This window comes from Oenanthe melanoleuca, chromosome 4A (assembly GCF_029582105.1).
Source record: "Oenanthe melanoleuca isolate GR-GAL-2019-014 chromosome 4A, OMel1.0, whole genome shotgun sequence".
Classification (NCBI taxonomy): domain Eukaryota; kingdom Metazoa; phylum Chordata; class Aves; order Passeriformes; family Muscicapidae; genus Oenanthe; species Oenanthe melanoleuca.
This window is the reverse complement of record NC_079338.1, coordinates 19,257,809-19,275,065: the sequence shown is the minus strand read 5'-3', so window position 1 is coordinate 19,275,065 and position 17,257 is coordinate 19,257,809. Positions and strand designations below refer to the sequence as shown.

The window sequence follows — 17,257 nt, the reverse complement described above, 5'->3', positions numbered from 1 at the left end:
TGCTTGGTTTTGGAGGAGGGGATATTTGTTTTTGGGGAAAGGGGATGTTTGTTTTTGGGGAAAGGGATGTTTGTTTTTGGGGAAAGGGATGATTTCTGTGCCATCTCTCAGTGCCAGCTGTGGGCACTGAGGTGCCAAAGCCTGTGCCACCAGCAGGCAGCTCTGCCAGCCAAGGAGCAGAACAAAGCTCCCAGAGCTCAGCTCATCTCCTCAGAGCCCTCACACACCAAACCCCTCGGGTCAGATCTCTGTGGGCACGACCAGCAGCAGCAGCCAAACTGAGCTCACCTGTGCTCAGCTCCCCTTGGCTCAGGTGTGCCTGGCCTTGCACTGCTCTCCTGGTAACCCCCTGCTATCAAAAATCACCCTGGTGCTTCTGCACATTCTGCTTCTGCACAAAGGGATCAAAAAAAACCCACCCACTGTCCATGTGTTAACCCCCTGCACATGCTGTGCTCACAGGAACATCCACTGGTGTCTCTGCACACCTGGACACCTCAAAGGAGGCACTGCCAGCCCTGCTCTCCCTGCCCTCACACCCTCCTGCTGGCTTTGTCCTGCTCCTCCTCCTGGGGAAAACCCAGAGAACCAGATGCACTGACCTCCAAATCCCCTGTTTCTCTCCCTTGAACTAACTCCAGATTAATCCTGCCACACAGCCCAGGGTGCTGAGAAGCCCTTCAGCAGCAGCAGCACTGAGAGCACAGGGCAGCTGGGAATGGCTCTGCTGCTGGGGCTCAGCCTGGCAGCTCCACATCTCTGACAGTGAGCTCTGTCCCAGAGCAGCTCCCCAAATCTCTGACAGGAGCTCTGTCCCAGAGCAGCTCCCCAAATCTCTGACAGGAGCTCTGTCCCAGAGCAGCTCCACATCTCTGACAGGAGCTCTGTCCCAGAGCAGCTCCCCAAATCTCTGACAGGCAGTTCTGTTCCAGAGCAGCTCCACATCTCTGACAGGAGCTCTGTCCCAGAGCAGCTCCCCAAATCTCTGACAGGAGCTCTGTCCCAGAGCAGCTCCCCAAATCTCTGACAGGAGCTCTGTCCCAGAGCAGCTCCCCAAATCTCTGACAGTGAGTTCTGTCCCAGAGCAGCTCCCCAAATCTCTGACAGGAGCTCTGTCCCAGAGCAGCTCCACATCTCTGACAGGAGCTCTGTCCCAGAGCAGCTCCCCAAATCTCTGACAGGCAGTTCTGTTCCAGAGCAGCTCCACATCTCTGACAGGAGCTCTGTCCCAGAGCAGCTCCCCAAATCTCTGACAGTGAGTTCTGTCCCAGAGCAGCTCCACATCTCTGACAGGAGTTCTGTCCCAGAGCAGCTCCCCAAATCTCTGACAGGAGCTCTGTCCCAGAGCAGCTCCCCAAATCTCTGACAGGAGCTCTGTCCCAGAGCAGATCCCCAAATCTCTGACAGTGAGTTCTGTCCCAGAGCAGCTCCCCAAATCTCTGACAGTGAGCTCTGTTCCAGAGCAGCTCCCCAAATCTCTGACAGGAGCTCTGTCCCAGAGCAGCTCCACATCTCTGACAGGAGCTCTGTCCCAGAGCAGCTCCCCAAATCTCTGACAGGCAGTTCTGTTCCAGAGCAGCTCCACATCTCTGACAGGAGCTCTGTCCCAGAGCAGCTCCCCAAATCTCTGACAGTGAGTTCTGTCCCAGAGCAGCTCCACATCTCTGACAGGAGCTCTGTCCCAGAGCAGCTCCCCAAATCTCTGACAGGAGCTCTGTCCCAGAGCAGCTCCCCAAATCTCTGACAGGAGCTCTGTCCCAGAGCAGCTCCCCAAATCTCTGACAGGAGTTCTGTTCCAGAGCAGCTCCCCACATTTTTTACCCAAGCTCTGTTCCAGAGCAGCTCCCCACATTTTTTTCCCAAGCTCTGTCCCAGAGCAGCTCCAGCCTCACAGGTTTGCAGACACTCTGCAGAAATCCCCAGCAACGCTTCCCTGGAGCAGCCACAACTGTGAGGGCAGGAATCTTTTTTCAGTCTGTGCCTGCCACCACAGCATCTCTGCAAAACGCCTTCCACGCCTCTGGGACACATGGGAAGGAGCTTTTCCTTCCCTTTACAGCCCAGATATAGCAGCACCACAGACATGCACACAGCACCTCCTCAGCCCACACACCTGGCAGTGAATTCTGTTACCAGCCACTCACCTGATCTCTACACTTTATAAATCCCACAAGGAATGAGCAGCATTGTAACAGTCTCTGGCATCACCATCACTCATTCCTCCCTCCACATCACTGCCATTGTCATGGTGGGAGCCTGGAGCCCAGTTTATCACTGGATGTGTGAAAGGCTGCACAGGGAAGGACTGGCACACATTTGGAATGTAACAGGAAATGCAATTTCAGCTCACTGGCCTGTGTCTGCTGCCTTTCCCTCCACAGGAACAATGAGCACCATCCAGCAGAACACTTCAGTTCAGCTTGCTCCTGTGCAGATCTCCCATGTCCCATCTGCACCCTCAGAGGGTAAAAGATCAAGTCCTGCCCTAAAAGCTCGATCCTATTTGCCCCTGAACATCCTTCCCAGCCCTGATGAGAGCACACAGCTGGGGAACAAGGAGCTGCTGGTTCTGTGCCACATCACTGCAGTGAGTGCTGCACCCAGCCCTGCCCTGCTGCCCAAGTGGGTTCTCACCTGAGGAACCTCAGAGAGCTCTGGGCTCCACCTGTGCTGGGACAGAGCTCCCTGCTCCCAGCCAGGGCACAGGAAACACAACAGGAAACAAAAGTGGCACAGACACCAAGGGGCACAAGGACCTGCTGGGCTGGATCACTGAGCTCAGGACAGGCTCTGCAGCTGCTGCTGAGAGCAAAATCCTGCCCAGAACAAAAGGAAAGGCTTTTATTTGGTTAATGCACTAACAGCAAATGCTTTCCTTATTTGTGATTTTACAATGTTAATCCTGCAGGAATGGCTGGACTGGAGCTATTTATCATCTGGCACTCTAGACTTTGTTTCCACAGAAGGAAATTAAAAAGGCCAGGAAGGTTCAGCCAATTTGTCTTTTAATACTCTTTATTGGTTCATTAATGATTAATTCTTCTTAACACTCTGCCCTAGATCCTAAATTCACAATGGCTCAATTTAGATGAAAGATTTTAAATCCCCATCTCTCCTCCCTCTTCTGCTGTTTCCTGAGCCTATGAAAAAAACCCAAACAAAACAATAACAAAAACAAAGCCAAAACCAAAACCCAAACCCATGGCACTGCTCAGCACTGCTGTCACAGAAATCATCCTGGACAGAAAAACCTCCCTGGAAGATGAAGTGGTGCAAAAGGTGAACCAAGCAAAGAACCCAAGCAAAGGCAGCCCTGAGGAGCCACAAACAGTGAAGACACTCCATAATGCCAATACCCACTCCATAATGCCAATATCCACTCCATAATGCCAATATCCACTCCATAATGACAATACCCCACTCCATAATGCCAATACCCCACTCCATAATGCCAATACCCCACTCCATAATGCCAATATCCCACTCCATAATGCCAATATCCACTCAATAATGCCAATATCCCACTCAATAATGCCAATATCCCACTCCATAATGCCAATACCTGCCACCACTGACCACGAGTGGTTTCTGCCCAGCACTGCAGCACTCAGCTGTGCTCAGTTACTGAATCCCTCCTCTGCATTTATTGCTTCAGCAGCTTACTGAGAACAGAAATGCTATTGCTCCACAAACAGAAATCAAAGAAAGCTCTTAGAAACACCATCTAATCAGAACACTTGAACATTTCCTTGGATTTCAGAGCCACAGCCCTGCTCACAGTGGGCTGTTCCATGAGAAGTCAGGAGCCCTGCATTTGTCCTGCCCTGTCCTAGGACACACAGGAGCATTCCATGCTGGATTTCCTCCAGGATCTCAGCTCATCCCTCAGTGTTTCCTGGAGCTGTAAAAGAATCAGATGAGCAGTGGAGGTCTCAGATCCTATTCCCACCACAACTGTCAGTACAGCAATTCTGCCTCTCACTCCTGGTTAGATAAGGCAGCAGTGAAATAACCACCGTGGCAGTGTGCTCTGAGGTCTCTGGAGGAATGAATGATGCCATTGCTGCTCAGTGTTTTTATTAATCTGCTTGCATGCTGCTCCTTGCTGTGGCAGTTCAACCCACGTTTACCTCAAGGTACACCTGGCAGGACTGCAGCTCTCCCCTTCATCCCAAATGAAGAGAAACATGCCAACAGCAGCATTTCCACACAGGGCAAGTAACCCAGGTGAGGCATTCACCTGAACCACAGCAGCTTCCTTCCTCATCTCAAAGGAAGGGAAAAAATAAAAACCACAATAAAAACAACAACATCTAAAATAACCACTAATAACCACTGCAGAGCCATGTGAAACAAAACAAAACAAAACAAAAAGAAGTCTGCCCTCATGTTATTTTAAGCAACTGCACACTCCAGTTGACTTCACAGGACCTGCTCACAAGCCAAGCTGGACATATTAAAATTCTTCCTGCAACCATGCCAGACCCTACCTCACAAACCCTCTGCCCTCCCCCTCCTGAGGTGCTCAGAGCAGCTCATGGGAACTCTGCTGTCCCCAGGGGTGATGCTCAGGGATGTGGGAGCACAGCTGAGCCCAGCCCTGGCCACAGCCTGCTCTGCCTGCATTACAGGGGAACAAAGACAGAATCTGCCAAAGCTGGCATTTCCTCACACTGCATCCTTGCCCTGAAAGCCAAGCCCTGGATTCAGTCTGGCACAGACACAGCTGCTGAAACCATCTCAGGTGGGTCCCAGGAACCCTCAGGTAACTCCTCTGGGCTGGAGCAGCCCTGCTCTCACTGCACAGTCAGGACCAGCAGCACCTCAGCACCTGCTCAGGATGGTGCAGATCCCACCCCTGCACTGCTGCACTGCACATCCCATCCCTGCACTGCTGCCCATCCCATCCCATCCCTGCACTGCTGCACTGCACATCCCATCCCTGCACTGCTGCCCATCCCATCCCATCCCTGCACTGCTGCACTGCACATCCCATCCCTGCTGCCCATCCCATCCCTGCACTGCTGCACTGCACATCCCTGCACTGCTGCACTGCACATCCCATCCCTGCACTGCTGCAGATCCCATCCCTGCACTGCTGCCCATCCCATCCCTGCACTGCTGCACATCCCATCCCATCCCTGCACTGCTGCCCATCCCATCCCTGCACTGCTGCACATCCCATCCCATCCCTGCACTGCTGCCCATCCCATCCCTGCACTGCTGCACTGCACATCCCATCCCTGCACTGCTGCACTGCACATCCCATCCCTGCACTGCTGCACATCCCATCCCATTCCTGCACTGCTGCACATCCCATCCCTGCACTGCTGCACATCCCATCCCTGCACTGCTGCACATCCCATCCCATCCCTGCACATCCCATCCCATCCCTGCACTGCTGCCCATCCCATCCCATCCCTGCACATCCCATCCCATCCCTGCACTGCTGCCCATCCCATCCCATCCCTGCACATCCCATCCCATCCCTGCACTGCTGCCCATCCCATCCCTGCACTGCTGCCCATCCCATCCCTGCATTGCTGCACATCCCATCCCATCCCTGCACTGCTGCACTGCACATCCCATCCCTGCACTGCTGCACATCCCATCCCTGCACTGCTGCACTGCACATCCCATCCCTGCACTGCTGCCCATCCCATCCCTGCACTGCTGCACTGCACATCCCATCCCTGCACTGCTGCACATCCCATCCCTGCACATCCCATCCCATCCCTGCACTGCTGCAGATCCCATCCCATCCCTGCACTGCTGCACATCCCAACCCTGCACTGCTGCCCATCCCATCCCATCCCTGCACTGCTGCACTGCACATCCCATTATCCCATCCCATTATCCCATCCCATTAACCCATCCATCCCATCCCAGCTGCATGCACACACAGCCCAGCTCCTGCAGACATCAGTAAACCCTGAGCTGCACAGAGCTGCTCTCTGCATCCATCCTGCACTCTGCTGCATCCTGAGCAGCTTGCAATCATCTGATTCTCCATGTGACCTCCCCTCTGCAATCTGCATTGGCTTTGAGTTTCAGATGAAGACATGGGTGAAATAGTGCTGGGATTAATTTTAGCCTCCTCCTGGAGGTGACTCGCTGATTCCAAAATAAGGTGATGATACTTGACAGGGCAGAATATTCTCCTTGCCAGCATCTGCTCTGGGCTCCTCAGGACTGAAATAACCTGTGGGAAACAATGCCAGGCAAAGAGGTGCAGAGAGCTCTGAGAGCAGGGGAAGAGTTCAAACACTTCATTCTTGCCAGTCTGCAAACCAGGCTGCAGGCAGGGAGTGAGCACAGCACAGATCTCCCTGAGCTGCACCAAGCACAGCCCTGACAGGAGCCCCCAAAGCTGAGCTCAGGCTCCTCCAGAGCCCTGCCAGCCAAAGCCTCACCAGGTCTGGCTGCACACTGCTTTCCATTTTCTTCCAAATTTGTAGAAATAGCGTAATTTAAACTGCTTTTTGACAAAAATGATCAGATGTCTTTTCCTGTTGTTATGCTCAGCAATTCCACAATTTTATAAAAAACCCCAAACATTTCCTAAGTAATTCAAAGCAGGTAGTTCCTCTAGGCAAAATTTTAAGATTTTCTAGTCTTTACCTCCTCTGTCTTTTAAAATAATTTGCAGCAAAGCACGTGGAGAATTCCACCATAAACAAATACCAGCAAAGGAAAAAACCCATATAAATATATTGCAATATTGACAGAATATATAGAGAGACATCCAGAATGAGGCTGATTCAGTTACAGAATAAAAACTTACTGAAAATGGCCAATTCACTTCAAGTTTTACTTACTGAATGTTTGAAAACATCTTGTCATGAGCAATACACAGCACAAGAATTCACCATGCAAATTCAATTAAATTAATAACTTTAAATGTTGTACACTTTTCCCCTCAAGCAGTTTATTTTCTCAGTGGAGAAATAAAACCTACTTTTATCAAGCATGCAATTATTTGATCAGTTTTCATCTCATCTCTGAATAAAGGCCCACAAAGAGGAGAGAGAAGCTTCATTATAAAACCAAACTGCTCCTGCTGCCAAAGCAGAAACATCTCAGAATCTCAAAGAATTTTACACATCCCTTAATCAGACCTACAAATAAATTATCAGTTTTAATTGGATCACTCACAGCATCTCTCTGAAACTGTTTCTTCACCCATGTTTACCTGAAACAGAGGATGTGTGTCTTCATTACTGGGTAATTCAATTAAGCCAGCTGTGATCTGCATTCTGTAATTAACAGATGTTTACAGACATGGTGGCACCCGAATTACCACACTCCCAGAATTCTGATCTTTTCATTAACTCAGCTGTGGGAAACATTCTGCAGAATCCTGGCAGAGGTCACTGTGACCCTTGGCCCTGTGCTGGGCTGCCCCAGGCCTTGGGAGAGGGGAAATGGGGAATAAACCAGCCAGGATCCATCTACAGAGCTCCAGAGGGGAGAAACTCTCAGTCCTGGGAAAGCTTTTCCCATTTTGTGTCCTCTGCAAACCTCCTGCCACGAGTACAGGACAAAATCTCACTGGGACCTCACACAGCCCAGGTGAGCTGTGCCAGCTGCACCTGGGCATGGCAAGGAGCAGAAAAGTGAAAGTATTTGAAAAGTGAAAGAGGCAGAGACAGGAAAAATTAATTTTCCCATTAAATACCACCAGGCACAACCACCCAGGAAAATTTGTCCCTGTTTTCCCAGCCAGAGCAGGAGTGAGAACCAGAGCCAGATCCCTCCTTGTGAGTCTCCTGTTGCTTCACTGCAGTCTCCAGACTCTGTAAAAACCAGACACTAATTTAGTTTTCAATGTCAAATAACTGATTTCAAGTGCATTTCCCACAGCAATCCACACATCCTCTGCCTTTATGTGTGATAGCTGCAGTACAGATTACACTGCAAAATTACCATGTCAACAAATAACTTCTCCTTCCCTGCAAACAGATCCTTTCTGGGAGCTGGCAGATGTCTGCCAAATTACACTTCTACTCATTGAGATGTTCACTGGGAGAGATACCAGGAGGACAGAACCCCTTGTGCAGTGAGCAGCAGGCAAAGCCTTGGTGGAGAATACTCCAAATACTCCTGTGCCAGCAGTGAAACCAGCTCTGAGCTGGGAGGGATCCAGGGAGGGATCCCGGCCCTGGAGGGGTGGGATCAATTCACCAGGGGTGTGCAAGTGAAACCCATCAGTCAGCAGGTCCCAAACTCCCAGCAGAGATCCAAGGGCAGAGAGGAGCTGCTGTGCCTGCACAGGCTGCAGACACCAACCCAGCAGAGCCCCTGTGCAGGGCTGCCCGCCCCTGCCTGCTCCAGCTGTGCTCCAGCTGTGCTCCAGCTGTGCTCCAGACTGACCCAGGGCTCAGCCACCCTCCAGATGTGCAGAAGCCCTCAGCTGCCCATTCCTCTATTCTCCAGCTGTGCTCCAGCTGTGCTCCAGCTGTGCTCCAGGCTGACCCAGGGCTCAGCCACCCTCCAGATGTGCAGAAGCCCTCAGCTGCCCATTCCTCTATTCTCCAGCTGTGCTCCAGACTGACCCAGGGCCATGGGAGGCTCAGCCACCCTCCAGATGTGCTAGAAACCCTCAGCTGCCCATCCTTCCCTGCTCCAGCTGTGCTCCTGACCCAGGGCAGTGTAAGCCTCAGCCACCCTCCAGATGTGCTGCAGACCCCCAGAACTCCAGCTGAGTTACTGGCTCCCTCCAGTAACCCAAAACCCCAGTCACCACCAGGCTTTTGGCACGGGCAGTCAGGTGCTGCACAAAGAAAACACCGTTGTTAAACACCACGTGCTCATTCAACTTCTTTTTTTTTTTACTAGTCACAGCCTCTCCTCTTTAAAAACAAGATTTCTCCAAGCTGCCAACAGTTGCTCCAAACCTGCTCTTTGCTGAATAAGCCTCCCAGTTTCTATATTCAGAGCACAGCCCATGCAGAAGTCTCAACACCCACTAAACCTGAATAATTTATACTCTTACAGTCTTGTATGGCAAGATACAAAGTGACTTAATCATCAGGTATTCATGGCATTCTCCTCCACAGAAGTATGAAACTTGGTGAGAAATATCACTCCAATGCAAGTCCTCAGGCAGTGTGCTCCACACAGGAGACACAGTCGAGCTTTCATTAAAAATTTACAGCCACAGACAAATAAAATACTTTTGGTTCTGTGTGACTGCTTGCCTGGGCATTTGGACAATTCATTATTAAGCACATTTCATTTCCAGAATAAGCTGAGAAAACAGGATAGATTGCTTTAATATTCATCCACGTGTCTGCACGGGGCCCAGTGCATCTCATGAAGCTTTTTAAACCTAATTCAGAGCTGAAGTGGCTTTTCAGTGCCTGAGTGCTCCCAGTGAGCACACCTCCATCCTGCCTGAGCATCACTGCACTTCCGAAAAGGAGAGCCCAGCCTGCCAGGAGCTGTCTGCTCCCTCTGTCTTTATCCTGCTTGTATGGTTATAAACTAATAAACAAATAAAGCAAACGTTTCCCTTATGCCCTCAGACAAAAGCTGCTCCAGCAGCTCACATGAGAGAGCTGATTCTGCTTTGGGCAGAGACAAGGAGGTGCCATTACTCAAACACTGATTTTCAGAGTCCTGAGGTTGTTTAGGTTGGAAAAAACCTTCCAGATCACCAAGTGCTGCCATGAAGCCAAACCACCAAGCCCAGCACCAAACCCTGTTTTTAAGTGCCACAACTCCACATCTCTGCCTTTCCATCTCTGCCCTCCTCATCCTCCTCTGCCCTTCTTCCTCATCTACCTGCACCCATCTCCTCCTCTCTGTCTGCCCATCCCAGCTGTGCCTGCCCATCCCAGCCCTTCCTTGTCCTTCATCAGAGCTGTGTATCCACAGCCCAGACAGACTCAGATTCTCCTCTCTGCAGGCTGGATGCTGAGCTGTCTTTGAGGAAAAAAAACTCCCCACAAGAGATGTTTTGCTCCTTTAAACACTTTAAAGGCTTATGAAAGTGAAAGGAGATTAAAATCACATATATGTGACTGCCTGTTACATAAGCACGCTGAGTTTAATGATCTCCCAGTGGAACAAAATGAAGAAAATCACTAATCAGAGTTACAAAGATAATTCTTGTAGCAAAGTATTTTCTCATTAGTTTCTTGTTTGAAGTGCCAGGGACACTCCAGCCCTGTCCTGGGAGGGCAGAGGGTCACTCCAGCCTGCTCTAACCAGCAGCAGGTGCCAGGGGAGCACTGTGAGCACAGGGATGCAGAACTGATCCCCTGGCAGTGCCCAGTCCATCATCTCCTCAGCAGCTGCACATTTTACAGCCTCTGACACCGTCACCAGCTACAGCACTCTCACCTTCCCCCATCTCCTCCCCAGCCCAGCCCATCTTTCCTCCTGCCCTGCCCACTGAAATGCACCTTTCAGGCAGGGCCCATCTCCTACCTTCTGCATCCATAAAACCTGGTCCAGGGCTGTCCTGAGCTCAGGGCCAGGATGTCCCTGAGGCCAGGAACGGGCTGCATGCCTGTGCCATCACAAGGTGCTGATTTCACACCCAAGGTCTGACAGACAATCACCAGCTGGCCAGTGCAGGGAAGTGAAGCTCTCTCTTTTATGAACTGCAGGCAAGGCTGTTTATCTTGCAGCCCTCAGTTAATGTCATGGCTTTGTGGTTTCTCAAGGCATGTTTTAGCATTTCTCCTCTGCTGTGGCATCTGGCAGCACATCCTCAATATTCCCTGAGAGCAGCCAGGGCTGCCAAACTCAGCTCAGTGCCTGGACTGCAGTCACCCTGACCACACCATCAGTCACCCTGAAACCATTTCCACACAGAAGGTAAAAGCCAAGGAGTTTGGCCTCAAACACACAGGAACCTGCCAGGTGGAAGCTTGAAGGATTGACACCTAAATGAATGAAATCACTCACGAGGCAAGAACCCACCAAAAGCAGAGTCATCAAGGCTTTCATAAATGAAAAAGCTTTTAAGAAATCAGCTCTAATTAGCTGAACTCACTATCATGGAATAAAGTAAATCTCAGGGTTTATTTTTAGCATCTGCTGCATTACAAAACAGTGTCTTTGACACAAACTGCTCTCCCCATCGCCCAAAAGGCCCTTCTGCTTTCCTCAGGTAAGGACCAGCTGTTATCCACACTAAGTCCAGGTGCACCATCTGTGTTTCCTCAAGTGAACAAAGTTCTAACCCACCCCAGCCACCACAGGACCAATTCTGGCTGCAGCAGTGAGCAGCCAGAACAGCTGGCTCTGTCTGTGAGCCTCAGGTTATAAACAATCCATCCAAGCAAATCCAACCCCTCTGCTGTGTGGGAGCTGTGGGTATGGGCTGCCCCCACACCAGCACCTCCCCCAAAGCCCTGAGCCCAGTTTAAAATCCTCTGAGTCTCCAATGATGCCCCAACAGCCTCAGCCATGCCAGGCTAGGAGACAGAAATGAGCAAATGAGGCAAATCCATCTCAGCCTCTCTTGGCTTCCTCCATGAGGGTCCATGCCAGCCCTGCTGGGTCAGGGCAGCTCCCTCCCCTCTGCAGAACCTCCCAGTGCCTCCCACACCAGGGACCAGGAAGAGGAGGGGGAAAGGTAACAGGGAAGAAAAACTGAATTGGGATGAGATCCAAACCCTGCCAAAATCAATAGGAGCCTCTCTATTAACTCCAGTGGGTTTCTGATGCAGCCAGAGAAGCCAAACAGGCTGAATGGCACAGGAATCAATTTGCTGGATCTCAGATAGCACAGAGAGTGATGCCTTGGGCACAGACTGGGGGCACTGATCTCCTCTCACCATGTTTTTATGTATTATACATCACACACTCACATGCAGATCTCCCAAATAACACTGAACAGGGAAAACAGCAGAATAAAGGCATTCTGCATTACCTCATTAAGCACGTCCAAAAAATACTCAGGAGGAAATATCACCCTTCATCTCCACTCCTGCCTCCAACATTAGATGTTCCCATTATTTTTTAAACAGCAATAGCCTGGCAAAAATACAGAACAACTGAGACTTGCATTGGAAACATGCACTAGCAGCAATTACTTTTTCTGAAACTGCAAAATATCGTGAAATTGAGTCTAATTTTGAATGCACACAATGAGAATCAAAAATATATGTGACCATTTTTCAATTTCTAATTCACTTATCTCAGCAAGCACATATTCCCATGGAGTATTTAAAAAGATTATTTTTCCAATGTTAAGGAAAAATGGGACTAAAATAAAAGACTTTCTGCAGTAAGTTCTGAAAAGGACATTTGCAAACATGGCAGGTAATAAGAGAACAAAGGAACAAGCCAGTCATTACAGATCATGGTCAAGAAACACAAGCAGAAGTGTCTGTACATCATTATTATTGCTAACTGCACTTCATCCTGGTGCCTTGTTGTCTCATATGCTGTTATTAATTTCACTAAACTCAGTTTCTCTTGCTCAGAAAAAACAGAAAACAGACAGTTCTAGGCTGCCAGGCTCCAAGCAGGATTCCTGCTGTGGTTGGGATCCTGGCACCAGGGTTAGTGTGCTTCTTGTGCAGAAGGTGAGACCTGCAGAGGAACAGCCCCATTCCCGTGTCCCTGTTCCCCTGTGTCCCCATCCCTGTGTGTCCCCAATCCCCTGTGTCCCCAATCCCCTGTGTCCCCATTCCTGTGTCCCTGTTCCCCTGCTCCCCTGTGTCCCCTGCTCCTCTCTGTCCCCATTCCCCTGTACCCCTGTTCTTCTCTGTCCCCATCCCTCTGTGTCCCCATTCCCCTGTGTCCCCATTGCCCTGTGTCCCCAATCCCCTGTGTCCCCAATCCTCTGTACCCCTGTTCCCCTATTTCTCTGTGTCCCCATCCCTCTGTGTCCCTGTTCCCCTGTGTCCCCTGTTCCCCTGTGTCCCCATTTCTCTCTGTCCCCATTCCCCTGTGTCCCCCATTCCCCTGTACCCCTGCTCCCCTGTGTCCCTGCTCTCCCCACTAAAACTGTTTTTGGGCATCATTTGTGTCCATTCACAGGTTTCCCCATCCCAGCCCTGTCCCTGCACACACCTGAGCAAGCAGGAGTGCCAGGGCAGGTGTTTGGGGCACTGATCGGTGCTTTGGGGTTTGGTTTTTTATCTTTGCATCCTGTTCTTCTCAACAGAAATTCTCTTCATGGCAGGTTCCAAACACACAAAAAACCTCTCCAAATTTGGGAAGTGTGGGGTGGTGGGAGCCATTCTGAGTGCAGGAGCTGCAGTGCTTCCCCAGGGGCTCCCTGACACCCCACAGAGAATCATCCCAGGATTTCCTGCTCAGCCATGCCAGCCTCCTCCCTGAGCACACACCCCACACTGCCCAGCTGTGTCCAGCTCATCAGCCCACAGCCTCAGCCTGCCTTTGGCTTTTTTCCTTTTTTTTCCTTTCTAACTGAACTGCTTTGGACACAAGCAGCTCTTCCTGCAGCGGAAATCAATTATGAAATAAATCTAATATTCAGATCAGACTGTATTAGAAGGGACTACTCATCATATATATGATATTTCCAGATTACATCTTAGCAAGGCTCCCTGAGTCATCACTTCAGCATTCTCACTAAATCACAAATTAAACAAAGCGAATCAGTCAATTAAGGGGCTGCTCCTTGCTCTGAGCTCACATCATCCCTTCAAGTCCAAGCCTTGACTCACTTTGGAGCAGGGAGTGCTCAGTCTGGGAAGGAGCAGTCCCTGGGCAGGACAGGACAGCCCAGGGGCTGCAGCTGGGCCACCACTCCCCCAGCCTGGGCCACCAGCCCCACCTGGGCCACCAGCCCCCTGTGCCAAACCTGGGCCACCACTCCCCCAGCCTGGGCCACCAGCCCCACCTGGGCCACCAGCCCCACCTGGGCCACCAGCCCCCTGTGCCAAACCTGGGCCACCAACCCCCAAACCTGGGCCAGCTCCAGCCCAAGCCCCAAATTCCCAGCAGAGAAACCCTGCACTGCCCAGGGGAATGAACAACCACCAAAACCAGAGCTGATGATCCCCCTGCTCCTTCCACACACCAGCATCTCCCCAGACTGTGGCAAGCATGGCACACCCTGGCAATCTCTCAGCTCTCCATCTGCTGAGAGCCTGGCTGCACCCCAGCCAGAGCAGGGGCAGCATGCAGGGATGCTCTGATGCTCTGACCCTCAGCAGACACAGGCACTTGCTGATTGCACACACAGAACTCTGTTTTCAGCAGGTCCCTTTCAAAGGGAAGGGAAGGATGGGCTCAGAGCACAATAAAATATTTTGCCCTTGAGAAATCCTTCCAGGCCTGAAATATCTGTATCAGTACAGACAGGCCCAACACCATCAAATGTGATTTATGCAGCCTCTCTGCAGCTACTGAAGGGTTAGATGCTTGGTTTTTAAAGCAAAACAATGGCCTGCACAAACTCCTTTTGGCACAAAGAGCTCCGACTCTGAAGTGCCCATCCCTGAGCTGGCACAGACAGTTCTGCCCTTCCCCAGGAACACCAGACTGGGCCAGCACAAAGCTGGGCTCAGCGTCCAGCTCCTGGAAACAGCCCCACTCAAACCTCTCCTCAGCTGGATCCAGGCAAAGCAAGGGCTAAACATCCCTGTGCAGGGGCACAGGTGGGATCGCTGCTCCCTCTCACACAAGTGTTTGTGCATTTCTCTCCAGTTCAGAACATGCTCCATCCCCTCCTCACACGCACGTGGCTCCAAGGAAAGCAACTCTGAACTAGTGAGGAAAAGAGTTCTAGCCCATTAAAGTCTGAGAGCAGCTTTGCAGTGGCTTTGGGAGGATTAGAGCCTTTATCTAGATTAACAGTGCTTACAGCACAGTAACAAACACGCTGCTCTGCAGCAGGAGGAATGGTGGTTGCATTTTTCTTGACTGGGCACTTTTCCCCCCAGCAATGTCTGTGCACATTCCAGCCCAAATATTTCCCACTTTTCCCCAGTTTCTGCCTGGCTGACATGGCTCTGACTCAATGCAATCACAGCAGCACCTGGCCAGTTCCCTGAATGTAAGAGAGGAGGTGTGAGGTGGCTTGGGGCCCTTCCCTTCACACCACAGCCCTTCCCACGAAACTGCAGAAACTCAACGTTTTTGAAGTCCCACTGACTTTGCTCAGTACATGAAAATATCTGACAGACCATGTAATCATGCAGAGCACTGTCCCTGGGAAACCAAACTGGGATGTCACATTTTCCACAGATGCAGGGTTGAGTATAATGTGCTGTAAGGAGGAAAGTAAAAGCCTGAGGACTCAGACTTCACCTTGCATCTGCCAGGAACTGCTGCTAGGCTGAACTGCATCAGCAGTGCACGCTAACAAGGGACAATCTCAGCTATGAGAGCAGAGGGCTGCTCCCAAATATCTGCATCATTTCTCCTGTACTTCATATTGCTTAGATAAATCCAAATAATTTAACTGTGTGGATATTTTTGCACTTTGGAGAACGACTGCAGATATCCATCACCAAGCACAAACTCCTTGGCTTGGACCAGGAGTCAAAGCAGTAACACTAAAAGAGTTACTGCTCCAGGGCTGCCACTGGGGAACATCTGCAACAGCTTTGTCCCTGCTTTTCTTCTTTTACTGTGGAAACATCCTGGAAATGGTTTGAATGTCCTAGACAGCAGCTTCAAACACGCTGCCACTGCACAGTCAGGCATGCACAGCACCCTGAGCTTTAATGCTTCCCAGCAAAGCACTGACCAGAGCAAAGCTGTGTTTCCCTTCCCACGCACTCATCTCAGTGTCACCTGCAGCTGTGTCAGAACAGCCCCACAGAGCTGCCTGCTGGGCTCCATCCCTGTGCTGAGCACCAGAACCCAATAATCCCTGTGAATTACCCAGCTCAGTGTGCAGAGCTGGCGTCACTCACACAAGGCTGTGGGAGCAGCCAGGCCCAGGTCACTGCCCAGGAGCCCAAACAGACAGGGCTGGGCTGAGCAGCAGCCCAGGAGCTCAGGACACACCATCCCTGCAGGGCTCCAATCCCCTCCTTTCCCACCAGAACTGTTCCACTTTTCTGATGTGCATTGTTCTGACTGGATGCTGGGAGCTGTGGCACCATCCCAGCTGGTTTCTCCTTCTCCCCCCTGCTCCATCTCTTGGCAAATCATCTTCTCCCTGGCAAGTGTTTGAGAGCCTTCACCTGCTTTTCAGCAGGAATACATTAATGCAATGAATTGATTTTATTATCTTTAAGACATCTTCTACCTCTGATCACACTTAATGCACAAAGAGCCTTCACATGGAATCTAGACATGCAGGACATACAGACTAATAATTATACAGTACAGAGCTCCCACATTTAAATATGTGCCATTTGCATTTAAAATCCTGCTCATTTTTCTTAACATTCTATATTAAAGCTGATTTAAATTATATCCAAATACTGCCTTGTAATTGCAAGAATCAAATTTAGTATTTATTCCAAAGTTAATGAGTATCTATAACTTACATTAACTGGGAAGCAATAAATTACAGTAAAATATTACTTGCTGCACTAAGACCTAGCAGAAATTCTCCTGCAGCATAACAGGTAGTTCCAGTTCTGGGATTTACAAGTCAGTGGCAGACACAGGGGACAGCAGCCAGCAGCAGTCAGCTCAGGCACAGAGATGGATCCAGCTGAACTTTTAACCCCTCTGATGCCAAGGAGTCCCAGCTGAGCATCATTTCCATGGTGTCTTTCAATATTCATTTCAATATTCTATTCAATATTCTATTCAATATTCAATATCCATAAGCAGGGCATAAGAAAGGCAAGGGTTTGGGTTTTTCGGTTTTTTTAATTAAGACATGAAATGCAAGACCAACCAAGAACCACATTTCCTTTCCCACAAAGGGAACCACCTCCCCCTGTGGGTGCAGGCTGAGAATGGGACAGAGGGAGGCAAACCCTGAGAGCTGCTGCTCCAAGAACAGCTCTGCTCTCCCAAACCCCCCAGGATCCACCTGGGGTTTGCTGGGAAACAGAAATCACAGATTTCAGAAAAAACAGAAAACCCCTCGATGGATCCAGCGTGACTGAGGTGCCATTTAACCCCCCTGGGAGGAATCAGTACAAACATGGTGCACACACCCAACAGCTGTGAGGGGAAGCACAGCAAGAGCATCTCTGAGTCCTGCTCCCAGCCCCTGGCCAGTCACACCTGGGCACTCACTGACACAAGGCTTGGGGCCAAACCAGCCTGCTCAAGGGACCCACGAGGGACAAGAGCAGAGAAACAGACTGTGTGTGATGAAGGCCCAAAGCCAGAGGTGCTCCAGAACACAGAA

At 50.5% G+C, this 17,257-nt stretch overlaps 1 protein-coding gene across 2 annotated transcripts in view; it reads right to left on the bottom strand.

Moving 5' to 3' along the window:
- The window catches only part of FGF13 (fibroblast growth factor 13), a 152,439-nt gene that overhangs the window by 117,107 nt on the left and 18,075 nt on the right, over window positions 1-17,257 (bottom strand). The window lies entirely within an intron of this gene.